Raw genomic sequence first — 15,915 nt, 5'->3', positions numbered from 1 at the left:
GCGGTATTAATATACCGTAACCCAAGCCCATATAGGGGAAATAAGTCAAAAGTATTTACCTTTGCAAGTATTAATCCTTAATTTAGATCAAGTCACCGATAGCTCTTACTGGGGCTCCTAATCTGGAACGAAGGTTTTAATTAACCTCTTAGAATCCTAACGGTCCTTGTATTAGCCGTAGCTTAAACCGGTTGATTCCGATATATGGATATGGTTAATTCGCACGAAAAGGCGAAAACCGAGAATGGAGTATGATTTGGACCCGACAAGTTCAGTGACTTGTTTTATATGGGTTTATAGTTCATACTCTGGATTTTGGGGTTCAAATAATATAATTTGGCCCATATCGGCTATTGCACGAAAACTAGTTCCGTGGGCCGTACCGTGTGCGCAAATAGGCGAAACGGTTAACCATAAGAGTCCTACGCTTATTTCCTAAGTCAACATGCCTCAAAAGTATTTTGGTATCAGTAGGATACCTTCCGTAATGCCCGTAACGAGTTTAAGTTTATATTATGCCCCGTAGGGGCTTTTCGGTCATTTTAAAGACTTTAAAAGGGATTTTCGAGTTCTACAGGAAATCTGAGTTTCCCGAACAGCTTATAAAGCTCAAAATACTTTATTTATTATTTAAAACCAGTGGCAACTGGAATCGGGTCAAAAGACCTTGTAGAACTCCCGTTTTGGCCAAAAAGGGCATATTCGGTATTTACCGAACCGTAGCCATAACCGCAGGTTATGAGCAAGGTAAAAATTATTAAAAATCTTTAAAATTCCCAAAATATTATTTTACCACAGTGGGTAAAAGTTTTGGTGACGAAAACTTAGGTTAGATGGGCGTTATGCTAATTGCGCCGTTAATTACAAAACTTTCTTAAAAGTGCGCCTTTTAGCATAACTCTCCTTCTAGACCTCGGATTGACGTGAAACTTTAGGGTCATGCTTATAATTTAACAAGCAAGGTTTTGGTCCGTTCACGTGTCCGAAATACTCGCTTTAATTTTTAAAAGGCCGTTACGGTCAACTTTTAGGCGAATGACGGAAATGCGCTAAAGACTCGGATAACTCATGAACCGACCACAGAGGCTTATACCAACATGTGACCTGGTCCTAAGAGAGTCCTAAGGTATATTCATACCTCACTAAAACGGGTCAGAACTGAAGTCAAAGCAAAAGTCAAACTTTTGCGACTTTCGGCTCCGAACCGGTTCTATATAGTAAATGATCGATTCAAACGAGCGCAAACAGGTTTATGTACTTATTACCATGATTTATGATTGTCAAAACAGGTTCCATAACATATATATTACAGATTATGCTTAAATCGCTAAAATAGCTTTCTGTTGACTTTTTAACCGCACGTTTGACTCGATAATTGACATAGTTAGAGTGGTGATCAGGGGGAACCATTTTAGAGGTTTAATACCCACATAAATACCAACTCATAACCATTTTTGATTCGTCATAAGACTGAACCATTTGCAAGATATTGCAATGACAACCGTTAGTTACGACGGTTGCGTTTATGAGCTATAACTATGGAAATGCAAGACCAAATTGATTGTGAACGACTTACAGAAGTGTGTTCTTGATTATAGAACAGAAGAGAATGCTAGGGAGCTCTTGAAATGATCAGTTGTAAGTGTTTTGTGTTGTGTGATTTGTTATGCACAAGGTGTGGCTATTTATAGCCAAAGGAAGCAACTTATGATCATTACAAGCACTACAATCAGTCCAGAGCTGATGGGTAGATGTCCCCTAAGTGTATGGGTTGAGCATAGGGTGCCCATGCCCCATAATTATGTGCATGATCGTTCACAAGCTCCAAAAGTCAAGAAACTACAACTTTCTGCATCTGGGCGTCGTACGCGACCCGCATGGACATTCCATGCAACTCTTACGCGGGTCGCCTGGGATCAGAAAATCAGACGCGTAATAGAGGAGGCTCGCGGCCCGCCTCAACTTATGTTTAAACCTTACGCGGGTCGCGTGAGGTTATATTTTCTGAATTTTTCAAATCTTTTACAATGATTACAGAATCGGGCCATTAATAACGAAATCTTTCGTAATGATTTGCCTGACCTTTCGGATTTGAATGGGTAACTTTGCGGTTTGGCCCTCGGTTATTTACTGATAGGGGCCTCGTGTTAATTACCCGCATTATTAAGTCCCCGGTTTATTTATTAATTATATTGGAAAGCCTTAACTTTCACTGTTGACGCTTTTAACCCTTCTTCTACGAATTCGATCGTAACTTTCTCGTTTCATATCGAAACTTCGCGAAATTTATATATATTATTTTAGTGAGGGTATAATACCGTTACAAAGTCTTTGGAACGTTAAAGGGTCACTCAGAGGTATTATTAAACATGTTGACACAGTTAACCCCTGTAGTTTGTAATCTCTCACTTTCTTCCGCGTTTTAGTTTTGTACGATCTATAATTTATTCGTTTGAAGGTTTACGCATTATTTAGGGATACTATACAGTATATTTACCCTTGTTGACATTTATAACCCTCGAATTTATATACTTTCAAGGTTTGTCAAAATTAGTCCTTTATTTATTATAGATGCCACGTGTAAACAAATGACACGTGTTAACACATCATTGGACACAAAAATTCGAGGTGTTACAGATATATACCGACCTGTATACACGTATGTACTTGAATAATAAATAGGTGTATAAATATGGTTTATACCGACCTGTGGGAAGAAGATGTAATAATACACAAGTGTATAAGTCTTGTATATACTGATCTGTATACACATATGTTAAAAAACATAATTTAATTAGGTTTAATATTTAATTATAAAAAGTTTATTTAAAAAAACATTAGCCCTTCAATCTCTTATAATTAAAATAATGGAGAAATAATTAAAAAATGGTCAATCTTACTCTTTTAATCTAAAAAATGATCAAGGGTCAATATTAGTTCACTTAGTTCACTCTCAATAAGTTGTTCACACACACACACACACACATATATATATATACACACACACACACGCAAAGCTGTAGAGCTGTAAGCGGGCGGATGAACACGATCGAACCATGTTCGTGTTAAGAACATAAATGTGTTTATGAATGGTTCATTAACACTTACCGAACGAGCTAGATTTTATGTTCATGTTTGTTTATTGACGAAATAATTGCGAACGTGTTCGTTCGCTAATGATACGAAAGAACACAAACGAACGTAAATGAACACAAATGAATGTTCTTGAAAACAAATGGACATCCATGAAAACAATAGTCGAGAACCCCTGATGGCCGAGAAGACGAAGTAGGTGGTGGTCGAGAAGATGATGTCGACAATATAAGCGGCGATTTGCGAAGGTTATGAACTCTAGATTGTTAAAAGGTATGTAATATACAATACATTGATAATTTATTAGTGGGTCTAGATTGTTAAAAGGTATGTAATATACAATACACAGATAATTTATTAGTGCGTATTTTATAATATTTAAATAAAATATAAAAAATTAATAAACCTAATGAACTATAGAACACAAACGGACATAAGAGAACACATTATCGAATGTTCACAAACATAAATAACATAAATGAACGAACACGACCTCTGTTCATGTTTGTTCGTTTAACTAAACAAATGAATTTTCTTGTTTGTGTTTGTTCATTTATTAAATAATGAGTAAACTGCTATTTTGGTCCCTGAGGTTTGGTCACTTTTTCCACTTTAGTCCAAAACTCAAACCTTTTAAATTTGGGTCCCTCTGGTTTCATTTTTGTTGCCATTTTGGTCCAAATGTGAAATCAGGTGATATTTGTCTAATAAAATCCTGTTATTTTGTCCTTTTCCTCAGGGAAAAAATGGTCAATATAATTTTATTATAACACATTATTAATTAAATTAAATAACCCTTTGACCTTGACCCTATAAAAGCAGACTTATCATCTTCATCTTCCCGCCAAACCCAAACCCTAACCCATCATCTTCTCTAAACCCCATTCTCCTGCAACCGAGCTGATCGACAATGGTGGTATACACATGTGGAGCCCCAACCCAACTGAGAACATCTTGGACAACACAAAACCCGGGTCGTCAATTCATCGCCGCAACAAACCATCAAGCTGTGGATTCATTGCTTGGGCTGAGCCACCGAAGATTCAGAACCCTACTGTGATGATTCCTGCACTGTTGGACACCACCAAGCGGCACGAAGAGAATGTAAGACAGATGGGAAATAGGAACAGGGAACTTGAAGAAGAAGTAAAAAAATTGGCTCTGGAGAAGAAGATGCTAAAACTTATATTAGGTTTTAGTTTGTTCTTGTTCATGGTTTACTATGCTAAGTCTACGTAGGATGTGGCTTTTGTGGGGCTTTTGTAAGTTTGGTCTATATTATCAACTATGGTTTTGTAAGGGATTTTGTAAGTTTGTAATGGAATGTACGGGGCTTTTGTAATGGAATGACTAACTTATTGACCAATACATGTTTAGTGCAAATGACCTGCAAATATGGTTACCTAATGTTCAAACAATGTGGTAATGACCAAAACAGAAGTGCAAATGACCATAAGATAAGTGCAAAGTGCTTATGACCAAAACAGAAGTGCAATTCGCAAATGTCCAAAACACATGTGCAAATGACCAAAATAGAAGTGCAATCCGCAAATATCCAAAACGCATGTGCAAATGACCAAAATAGAAGTGCAATCCGTAAATGTCCAAAACACATGTGCAAATGACCATTAACATTAACAGTACGAAACAACCATTAACATTAACAACCAAGATAGAAGTGCAATACCAAATAACCAAAAGTTATAGTTTAACAACCAAAATAGAAGTACTAAACAGTTTGACATGAACTATTGTATCAAAACAGTTTGACACAAACTGTAAACATCACAGTTTGGGACAAACTGCAAAAATGTCAATTGCAGTCAAAAGATATACTTGCTGAATGAACTTGATGCAGCAACCTAAGCCTGTGCCCCTTCCTGTGCTTATGCCCCTTCCTATGCTTGTGCCCCATTCCTCGTGTTTTTTCCACAGCTCCTCTTGTTATGCCCCATCATCTTGCAGATCCGACATGTCACAGAGTTTCCCTTCCTTGGCAACTTACCAATTGCAGAGATGTTGTTGCTTACCTTTTCAACAACCATTGCAGCCTTTGCCTTCTTTTTTTACCTGTGAAGATGCAAGTTTACCCTCTGTAACCTCCTGTGCAAACTTCGTCCTTCTCTTCTTCGTCGTCCCAGTTTGGATATGATACTTTGGAGGGATCAAAATTGTTGGGCATGTAGATTTAGGCCACAAGTCACTGCCTAGTTCTACATTATGCTTGTAAACATCTTTCCAAGTCTCTATCCAATACATTGGATGCCCCCATTTTTCAGGGATTCCATCTCCTTTTCCATGCAATCCCATGTTCCAGATACATGCCAGTACATGTCTACATGGGATGCTTCTCAGATCCCATCTTCTACAGGAGCATGTTCTTTCATCCAATATCACAACTCTTTGGTCTTGGTGATGTGTGCTCACCTGAAACTTTGTTCCTCCAGTCCAAATGACAGTGTATTCTGTAGCCTCAGTCTTGACATTTTGTAACACAACAGTTGCAACTGGTGTTAATGGTCCTTTGCACTTGTCAATCAACTTATTCACCACAACAATCTTCTTCATAAGATACTCTCTGATATACTCAAGGCAGGTTATGATAGGCTTGTCCCTACCTTGTATCAATTGCCTATTGAATACCTCACAACTGTTATTAGCGATATATCACACCTAGACCTACCTGTAATATGTTCAATTAATTAACAAGGTTAAAACAAGTCAACTGAAAACAAGTAAACTGGTAAGTTCAATGCTAAATTACATACCTTTGAAGTAGTCCCTTGACCAATGTTTGCTTGGAATTTCTTTCAGCCAATCATGTAGTCCTTTGTCCTTATTAAGAACTGCCTTCATAGCCTTTTCAAACTGTGGAACGGTTGTTGCAGATGCACAGTTCCACAATAGGTTTTTGTATTCATCACCACTCTATTTTGGTTTCATATTTTCGTGTATATGTCTGAGGCAATATCTATGCTCTGAACTTGGATACACTTTCGCAGGTATTAATCCCTAACATCAGAGTTACAAAATGGGTTAATAGTTTAATAACAAAATGCAAACATAACATGTAAATTATTGAACAATAATTACCTTTTTCCTGTCACTTATGAAGGTGAAATTAGTGTTAGGTTCCAGATCAAGATCATCACCTAAGCACTGAAGAAACCATGTCCAACTTGTAGTTGTCTCAGCCTCCACCACTGTATAGGCAACAGGATAAATCCCATTGTTGCTATCCACTCCTATTGCTATCAGAATCTGGTTAGGGAATGGCTCTTTCAAAAAACATCCATCAAGCCCCAGTATAGGTCTCCCTATCAGTTTAAATCCAGCCTTCAATGCACCTAAGCAAACATAGATCCTCCTAAATTGCCTTGTGACTGCTAGGATTGCAACAAGGTTCAACATCTATCTTAACTGTGCTTCCAGGATTAGATTTGAGAAGCTCCTCACCATAATCCCTGAGATTCTCATATTGAGCCTTATAATAACCCTGCACTTTCTCTGTTACCTTCATCTTAGCCCTAAATACTTGATGCAAAGTCACTTCCACTTGATATTTCCTTTGTAGATCTTCTTGTAGAGCTTTAAGTGGTTTCCCAGGATTGTTTTTAACAGTGTATTGAATTTTCTTGGCTAACCAAGCAACTGTGCACAGTCTTACATCTCTGGTGTTCAAACAGACATGTTCTTTGTTTAAGGTTTTCATAATCCAGGAGCCTTCTTTTTTAACTTTGGAAACAAATAGCATCCATGGGCAAGTGGGTGGTATGTTCTTTTTAGGGTTAGGGTTAGGTGTTGAATTCCCTGAATTGCCCTTTGTTGTTCCCATGTGTGAGGGCCCCTCTGCCTTTTGGGTCTTTCCAGAATTGCCCTTAAATGCAGGTGGTTATGAGGTCCATTCAACATTTATTTCACAACGGCTCAGTTTTGGAATCCCACCCAAACATATGACCCGGAATCTAGTGTTATCATTCCTTGTAATATGGAGTTGTCTCCTTGTATCAATTACATGATTCTTGACCATCAGCTTAATACTGTCCTTATCAGCAAATGACTGGCCAAGATAAAATGGACATTCACCTGATGTTTTACACCTTCTCTTATTTTTCCTAACACTCCTACAAGCTTTTTCAAGAGCTATGTCAACAACTGAGTCAGTTAAACCTTCGAAACCATCTAAATCAACCTGGTCATTGTTTTCATCTACATCATTATCTTTTTCATGTTCTTCACCAATGTCAACATCTACTGCAGCCTTATATTCATTCGTATCTACACTATAATCTTCCACTACATTATCTTTATCAAATATGTAGTCTGGATCTTCATCATCCTCATCCTCTTCTTGACCCACCTTATCAGTTTTATCTTTCCTACTCTTAGCCTTTACACTTTTCCTAGCTGTAGATTTTACACGTTTGCTGGGGGGTTTGTACATCTTTCATTACTACCATCAACACTATCACATTCACTATCTTCATCCTGCTGATCACTATCCTCATAACTTCCCTCATCACTCAAGTCTAAATATTCAGGTTCTTTTTCAACATAGCTAAGCATTCTAATGATACCACTGTCCATGCCTAGAGGCCTTAGACCTACCATTAAATCTTCCCCTGGAACCCCAAAATGGTAAACCACAACATCCTCTTCTAAATAACCTAATGCTAACAACATATCATTCATAACTATTAATGAAAACATACCATAATTCACATTATCAACATAGTCTACCTTACCCCCGCCGTATTCAAACTCAATTTCATCGGTGAAATCACCAGCATGGTGAACTTTCAGGGTGAATAATTCAGGCCGATTAGCTGTAGAATAAGAAAAAAAAGGATCATTCAACATCCCCTTAACAATTTTTGAAAAAAATGGCAACAAAATTCCAAGTTATCAATCAGAAATACGTACCGTATTTTACATCAGGATCAAAAGTGGAGCCTTCATTTCGAATAGAGTAGCTAAAATCCTCGTAATCATCCATTGGAGAAGATGATCGTTGGAGAAGATGATCGTAGAACAGAGGGTTTAGAGAAGATGATTTTTGGGAAAGATGATAATATTGGGCTTTTTATGAGGTCAAGGTCAAAGGGTTATTTAATTTAATTAATAATGTGTTATAATAAAATTATATTAACCATTTTGCCCCTGAGGAAAAGGACAAAATAACATGATTTTATTAGACAAATATCAGTTGATTTCATTTTTGGACCAAAATGGCAATAAAAATGAAACCATAGGGACCCAGATTAAAAGGTTTGAGTTTTGGACTAAAGTGGTAAAACTGACCAAACCTCAGAGACCAAAATGGCAGTTTACTATTAAATAATTGAAACTTTCCGTCGAATGGTTCACGAATTCTTCTCTGAATCAGAGACCAAAATGGCAGTTTACTATTAAATAATTGAAACTTTCCGTCGAATGGTTCACGAATTCTTCTCTGAATATTCGTTCCTTTGGAGCCCTTGCGCATCTTTCCATCGAAAATGTGTAGAAACCCACTTCTTGCGATGATTTCTGACAACGTCTAAGAAAAGCTCTTGGGAAACAATTTTGACACCTTTTTATTTTGTCCCGAGTTGTCGTAAAATTAGTGTTTTAAAAAAAATACACCGTAGAATTTCCATTATTCGAATATGTATCGAAAATTTTCGTAAGAAAATATCCACTAGTGGTGATGGGAAACTTTTGCCATAGAACTTATTTGTAGATAAAATTAATTATATGGGTAAGATTATTGTACAAATAAGCTTAAAATATTGAATGTGTGATTGATTTTTCTTATCTTGTCAAACACATAATTTAGTCCCAAAATTTAAAATATAAATTTCGTGTATTTATACTAGTAGAGTAATTAGGTAACCACTCTAGTGTAATTGCACATAATTATTCTACTATACTAATTACGCGATTTTTTTTTTTTTTTTTGCATTTTACAAGTAAATATCATGTTTAAGTAGATCGAAAAAATTAAAAGAAAAAAAAATCTTACTTCACTTATAATGTTTATGCCGTGTTTGGGGTTGAGTTTTGAAAATAGATTATGCGTTTTGAATAATTAGAATCAGATAATTAGCTGTAACAAAACGTGCTGCAGAAAGATAGTGTTTGGATTTGATTATGTTGTTTGATATCACAATAATCAGATAATCAACATTGTTTGGATTTGATTATGTCGTTTTATATCACAATAATCAGATAATCAACTATTTGAGTGTTTGGCAAGTATATATATTTTAAAAAAATAAATAAGTGTAAACGTAAAAAATCAGTTTTTGAATTATCACGTTTTCCTGCAGCAAGGGGTGACCTACTTATGGATTATCACGTTTTGAACTCTACAAAACGTAAAAAATCACTTTTTATTATTTTTTTACCAAATACTCAAAATAGATTTTTTGCGATTTCAAAACACAATAATCAAATAATCAGGTTGAAAACGCAATCCCAAACACCCCCTTAGTATGTTAAGAGGCACTTAAATTTAAAGACTAACTTTGGAATATAAAATATTTTCTTTCTTTCTAGATGTATTTTGTATCCGTGAACTTACACACCTTCAGACTACGCTATACGTGTTTGTCACGTTAGCATAAGGGGGCTTTGCCCACCAAGCACCACAAACCACGAGGTGGTTGTGGGCGCTTTTTGTACCCATCTTTCTTATTTTTTTTTTAATAAAATAAAAAAAATATTTATATTAAATAAAGCAATAACGTTACATAAAATTAAAAAAATACTGAAAATAATAAAAAAAACTAATTAAAAAACATACTAAGTAAGACTATACTTTTGCATGATTAGTTAATTTCCTCTTTATATTTATCTTTCAGGGCCGGCTAGGTGATCGATGCTCAGAGTGAGGAGTTTCATGTCGTCTCATTTTTCTTTCGCCAGTTGTTTCTTCTATTTTAGATTCAATTTTTCTTAAAAAATCACCCGAATGCTTTTTCTTTACTCGAGTTTTTCTTGTTAAATGTTATTGAACGTACAAATACATTCATTTAGCTCAGATAAATGTTCGGTATATTCCACACTCGAAGTAGATGATTTTTGTGAGCACTTTTTTGATTTATCTCTACCGGGTAGGCGGCTCGCTTCAACCTCGACATCATCATCGCTTAAGTGTAGATCAATGTCGTTACAAGCATCCGAACGAGTAGAGAAGCTTGTTTTCGTATTTTGACGATTCACTCGCAAGCGGTACTTTCATCCGTTTGTTATGGTACCTCGTCACTTCCCGTGAATAAATTTGAACGGGTGTTTCTTTTTTTTCCTTGATAAGTAGTAAATGACTCATCACAAATTCGGCTTCAGTTTACCGCTTTTTGGGTTATTCTTGATGTTGTGGTAGTAATCATTAAAGGATGTGACGACGGTATTTATTTCACTATCATCTTTCTTTTGGTACAAGTCTCATTTCAATGTTTCATGATAAAGATCTTTTATAGGATCCCAAAATTCGGTTTGGTGTTGATTTGTAGCTATTTAAAAAAAATTACATATTAGTAAAATATATATAATACTAAAAAAAACAATATATATTTTTTTTAAAAATAAAACATAGTACCGATCACCGGGTTCTCCAATACGTGTATCCAATATTTGGTTAAAACTAATTTTTCTGCGAATGTCCATTTTACCGAAACTCGGTCACTGCTTTGGGCCTTCTCATCATTGGTTATCTTTCTATGGCTTCTCTTTTTATCCTTTGGAGCTGATGGTTCATCAATATTTTGCGGTTGGGTTTCTGGCATGAAGTCGGTTGTAGGGTTCGTTGGGGATATAAGAACGAGTTGTTGGTGAAGATGTTTGGTGGTGGAAATTGAGACGGGGGATATAGGAACGGGTTGTTGCTCAAATAATATTGTAGATAAAACATACTGGTTAAAAGATATGCGTACGTCACTATGTCGGGTGAATTACCCGGAATTTAGATTACGGTTTTGAGGCGGCCTAGGATTCGGGGTTTCGGGTTGGCCATATGGATTGTTTGGGTCAAATGAACGGTTGTGTAGATGCAATTTCTTTATAAATTAGAACAATGTTAAAAAAAATTAGAGTGGGGTAGAAGAGAATTGTTAAAAAATGGTGTGATTAATTTATATAGTATTCGAGAATATTTAATTTTTAATTAGAAAATTTTATTTATTATTTTTTTTTTAAATCTAGCCATTCTACATCGGCTCCAAACAACATCCACCAACCAATCGTTGCTAGTGCCCCCAACCCCGTCTTCCCCTCCAAGCCCCTTGCTCCACGCTATGTTCACACCACCATACGGGGTGATGTTGAGGATGCGGAAAGGGTTCACATCTCTCGCGGTGTCTCCACATCGCATGATCTAAGAGAAAGTAACTTTTGAGCCACCGTATATTTGCTTTTTCAAAGGGTGTACTATAAAAGTTGCAACTTAAATATTGACAAATTCGAGTAGTCCATCGTCCTCTCTTGACCGTAATTCAAACGAAAAAACAATATTTTTTGCAATTTTAAATGTTAGCAGCCTATCCATCTCTCTCACGATTTCATTTTATATAATATCTTGTTCGTACAATCTAATTATAAATGATTTATGCATCCATGTTGTGATTATCTTACCGAACCTATTCGTAAAAAACTTTAGGTGAACATTGACCTAGACAATTTGAAAAAATGTAATGTTCTCATTATTTAATGTCGAACACATGTTCTTTTTATAAATTGGCGTCGTGATATTAATATATATAAACAAAATTTTCACATGCATAGAAACGTTTAAAAATTTTGACATGCATATTTACACAGTTTAAAAGTAAGAATATTTAGTTAAGTTGCTCGACCTTGTATTACTGTACAAGATCTACATTTATAAGGAAAGAAATATAAATACATAATAAATCTTAATATTCTTTTTCACCTAAAATTGTTACGTTAGAAAAAATGTTCACACTAATGCCAAGGAAAAAGGCTCGATTCCAGTTTTTTTTTTTTTTTTTTTTTTTTTTTTGGTGTTAAACCTAATTTATAACATGGTTCACGATAATGTGTTATTCTTGATGTGTTTAATGGATGTTAACCTTTATAGTTACCTTATTTAAAGTAGAAGCCACTTAGCGTAACTGACTTTTAGCATCCACATTAGGTTGATTGGCTATGGAGAGGCTGCGACGAAGGCTCCATGGTAGCTGGCATCACATTTTACCAATTCGATGTATTGATAGTTTGATACAATGATTATTTCGTTTGTAAAGACTAAACTTTTTGCTGCATTTGGAATTGAGTTAATTACACAAATGCGTCCTGTGGTTTATACCTAATTTCGCCTTTGGGTACTAACTTTTTATTTTAACAGATTTAGGTTCTATGGTTTCAATTTTGTAACACCTTTGAGTACTAACACCAAAATTAGTTAATTAATGACTAAAATACCCTTGCATTTTTTTAAGTTTATCAATGTAACACATTTGGGTACTAACACCTAATTTTATTTAAGTTTAAATTAATTTTACAAAATCTATTTATTTTTTTATTTTCATCTTTTTATTATATCTCTTAATTAACATAAAGTCTATTTATTTTTTTATTTTCATATTTTTATTAAATTTCTTATTTAACATAAAATCTACTTGTTACACCAGTATTTTTTTAAATAGATTTTTTAAATAAAATCTACTAGCTATATAGTTTTATGTAAATTAAATTTCTTACTAGTTTTAAATAATCTAAATCTTACTCGTTTTGAATTTTGGATACATATGATTGATGATAATAATAATAATAATAATAATAATAATAATAATAATAATAATAATAATAATAATAATAATAATAATAAATATCTTTCATGTAAAAAAATTACGCCATTTTTAACTCGTTTTTTGTTCATTTACATTTTACTATTTTAGAAAGATATTTAATTTACATAAAATCTACTAGTTGCACCAGTAAAATCTACTAGCTATATAGTTTTATGTAAATTAAAAATCTATTTTACAAAAAAACGAGTTAAAAAAAGGCTTAAATCTTTTAGTTTTATCTAAAATACCTAGCTATACAGTTTTATCTAAAATACCTAGCTATATAGTTTTATGTAAATTAAATATCTTTCTAAAATAGTAAAATGTAAATGAACAAAAAAACGAGTTAAAAAAAGGCTTAAATTTTTTTACATGAAAGATATTTATTATTATCAATCATTTCAATCCAAAATTGAAAACGAAAATTTAATTTACATAAAACTATATAGGTAATAGATTTTATTTAAAAAATTATTGGTGTAACAAGTAGATTTTATGTTAAATAAGAAATTTAATAAAAATATGAAAATAAAAAAATAAATAAATAGAGTTTATGTTAATTAAGAGATATAATAAAATAGTGAAAATAAAAAAAATAAATAGATTTTGTAAAATTGATTTAAACTTAAATAAAATTAGGTGTTAGTACCCAAATGTGTTACATTGATAAACTTAAAAAAATGCAAGGGTATTTTAGTCATTAATTAACTAATTTTGGTGTTAGTACCCAAAGGTGTTACAAAATTGAAACCATAGAACCTAAACCTGTTAAAAAAAGAAGTTAGTACCCAAAGGCGAAATTATGTATAAACCACATGACCCATTTATGTAATTAACTCTTTAGAATTTAATAGTTTTATTTTGAACTATCTACCAAAGAGTAAATTCAACAAACGAAACCACGGGCTTGAGATGTTTCAAGTCTATGGTAACAAATAAGATTTACGAATAATGGAGCTGACGCCCGAAAACCCCGATAAAGAATGATTTAATATTTAGTGGTTTGATGTGTACACTTTTGTTTCCAATTACAAATCTCTCCCCTATTTTGATTTTGTCAAATAGGAGTACTGGTATCAAAAGGGTTATTAGGATAAAGGTAATAATATTCTTTATTGTCAAACTATTACAACTTTGTTACTCGACAGTCAATTTTTTCATTAAGACAATGTGATGTGGTGAATGTAAAAAAAGTGTATTACGTAGGCGGTGGTGGCTTTTACATTTCACACTTATGAACATGTGTTATGGAAGAGTGAAATGTGAAACGTGATATAGGTGGTATATGTTAAAGTGACTTTATATGATTGGCTATTATTTAATATTTAGAAACAATGAAAAGTCATCACAATTCCGCCCCCACGACCATAGTGACCTTCACGCCGGCTCCACGCACCCTTAGCGGTGTAGTGTCTCGTGCCCATCTTTGCAATGGTGGCGGGCTTGACATAGCGTAATGTATGTGTTAATAGTTTAACATATCAAGTATTCAAATATGAATCAAATTATTTTAACCTGTAAAATATCTATGGATAGAAAGAAATAGAATAACATAGAAATTATAATATAAACTTGTTAATTTAAGAATAACATAGAAATTTCTTATTTGGTAAAGAAACATAGAAATTTCTTATTTGGTAAAGAAAAAACATAGAAATTTCTTATTTGGTAAATAAAAATATTCTCAATTTTTTAATGAGAGATATCAAATAGAACCTGGTCCCTTCATTGAAGTGGGCTATAGTATAATTTCTGTCCCAAAAATTATGTTGAAGTGTTTCGATTAAAGTTTTCTTTAGTCAAATCTCGGTTTTTCTTAAATGTGAGTTCTGATTTTGTTAAAAATAAATTACAAAAATGATAATACATACCAAATTAAATTAAAATGGTCTAAAATGTCAAACATTTACCAATATCATAATTATAAAAATATTTATAAAATTATATTTGTGACTGAGATCAAGATTTCGGTTAAAAAAACCTTTACTCAGGAGCCATACAAGAATGTATTGAACTCAATCAAAAATCATATATCAATTTCAAATTATACATAATGAAAACCAACATTTAGCTGTTTATATAATCAGCGGTAGGATAGGTCACAAATTATAATTTGCACCTACCAAACTCTAAGGCTGTAAATAAACCGAACGTTCAGCGAACAGTTCGTGAATTGTTTAATAAGAAGTTTGTTTAGTTAATGAACGAACACAAACAATATATTCCGTTTGATTAGTTAAATAAACGAAAACGAACAAAGGTCTCGTTCGTTCGAGTGCGTTTGTTAACTTTCGGTAACATGTTTGTTTGTTTTTGTTAATTTGTTAAGTTTTATTTCCCTCATAAACGTTAGTTAATAATTATATTAAGAAAACAGTAAAATATAAACCCTTATATAAACATATGAAGAAGTTGGACACTAATTAAAGACATTCTTTTGTGATATATCTAAGTAACTTGAGATAATTATACATTATGTTAGCTAAACTTGATTTCTTGTATTATGCTTGTAGTAGACTTCTTGTGTCTTGAACTCTTGATTTATTATTTAATGGTTGTATTTGGCTACTTGTCTTGGATGTTTACAGATGATGGTGTGTTTTTTTAATTTCAAGTTAAATATTCGTTTGTGTTCATTTGTATTCGTTTGCGTTTATTTGTTAATAACTATATTAATAAATAGTAAAATATAAACTCTTATCTAAACATATGAAGAAGTTGGACACTAGTTAAAGACATTTTTTGTGATAGTCTAAGTTACTTTAGATAATTATGCATTAAGTTGGCTAAACTTGATTTATTGTATGGTGCTTGTAGTAGACTTCTTGTGTCTTAAATTCTTGATTTATCAATTAATGGCTGTATTTGACTATTTGTGTCGGATGTTTAAGGATAATGGTGTTTTTTTTTTTTAATTTCAAGTTAAGTATTCGTTTGTGTTCATTTGTATTCTTTTGTGTTTATTTGTGTTGGTGACCAGAACAATCTGTTCGCGAATAATTTAAATTCCTTAACAAACAAACAGGAACAT

The sequence above is a fragment of the Helianthus annuus genome, chromosome 15 (genome assembly GCF_002127325.2).
Source record: "Helianthus annuus cultivar XRQ/B chromosome 15, HanXRQr2.0-SUNRISE, whole genome shotgun sequence".
Taxonomy (NCBI): domain Eukaryota; kingdom Viridiplantae; phylum Streptophyta; class Magnoliopsida; order Asterales; family Asteraceae; genus Helianthus; species Helianthus annuus.
Note: the sequence above shows the minus strand (reverse complement) of the source record.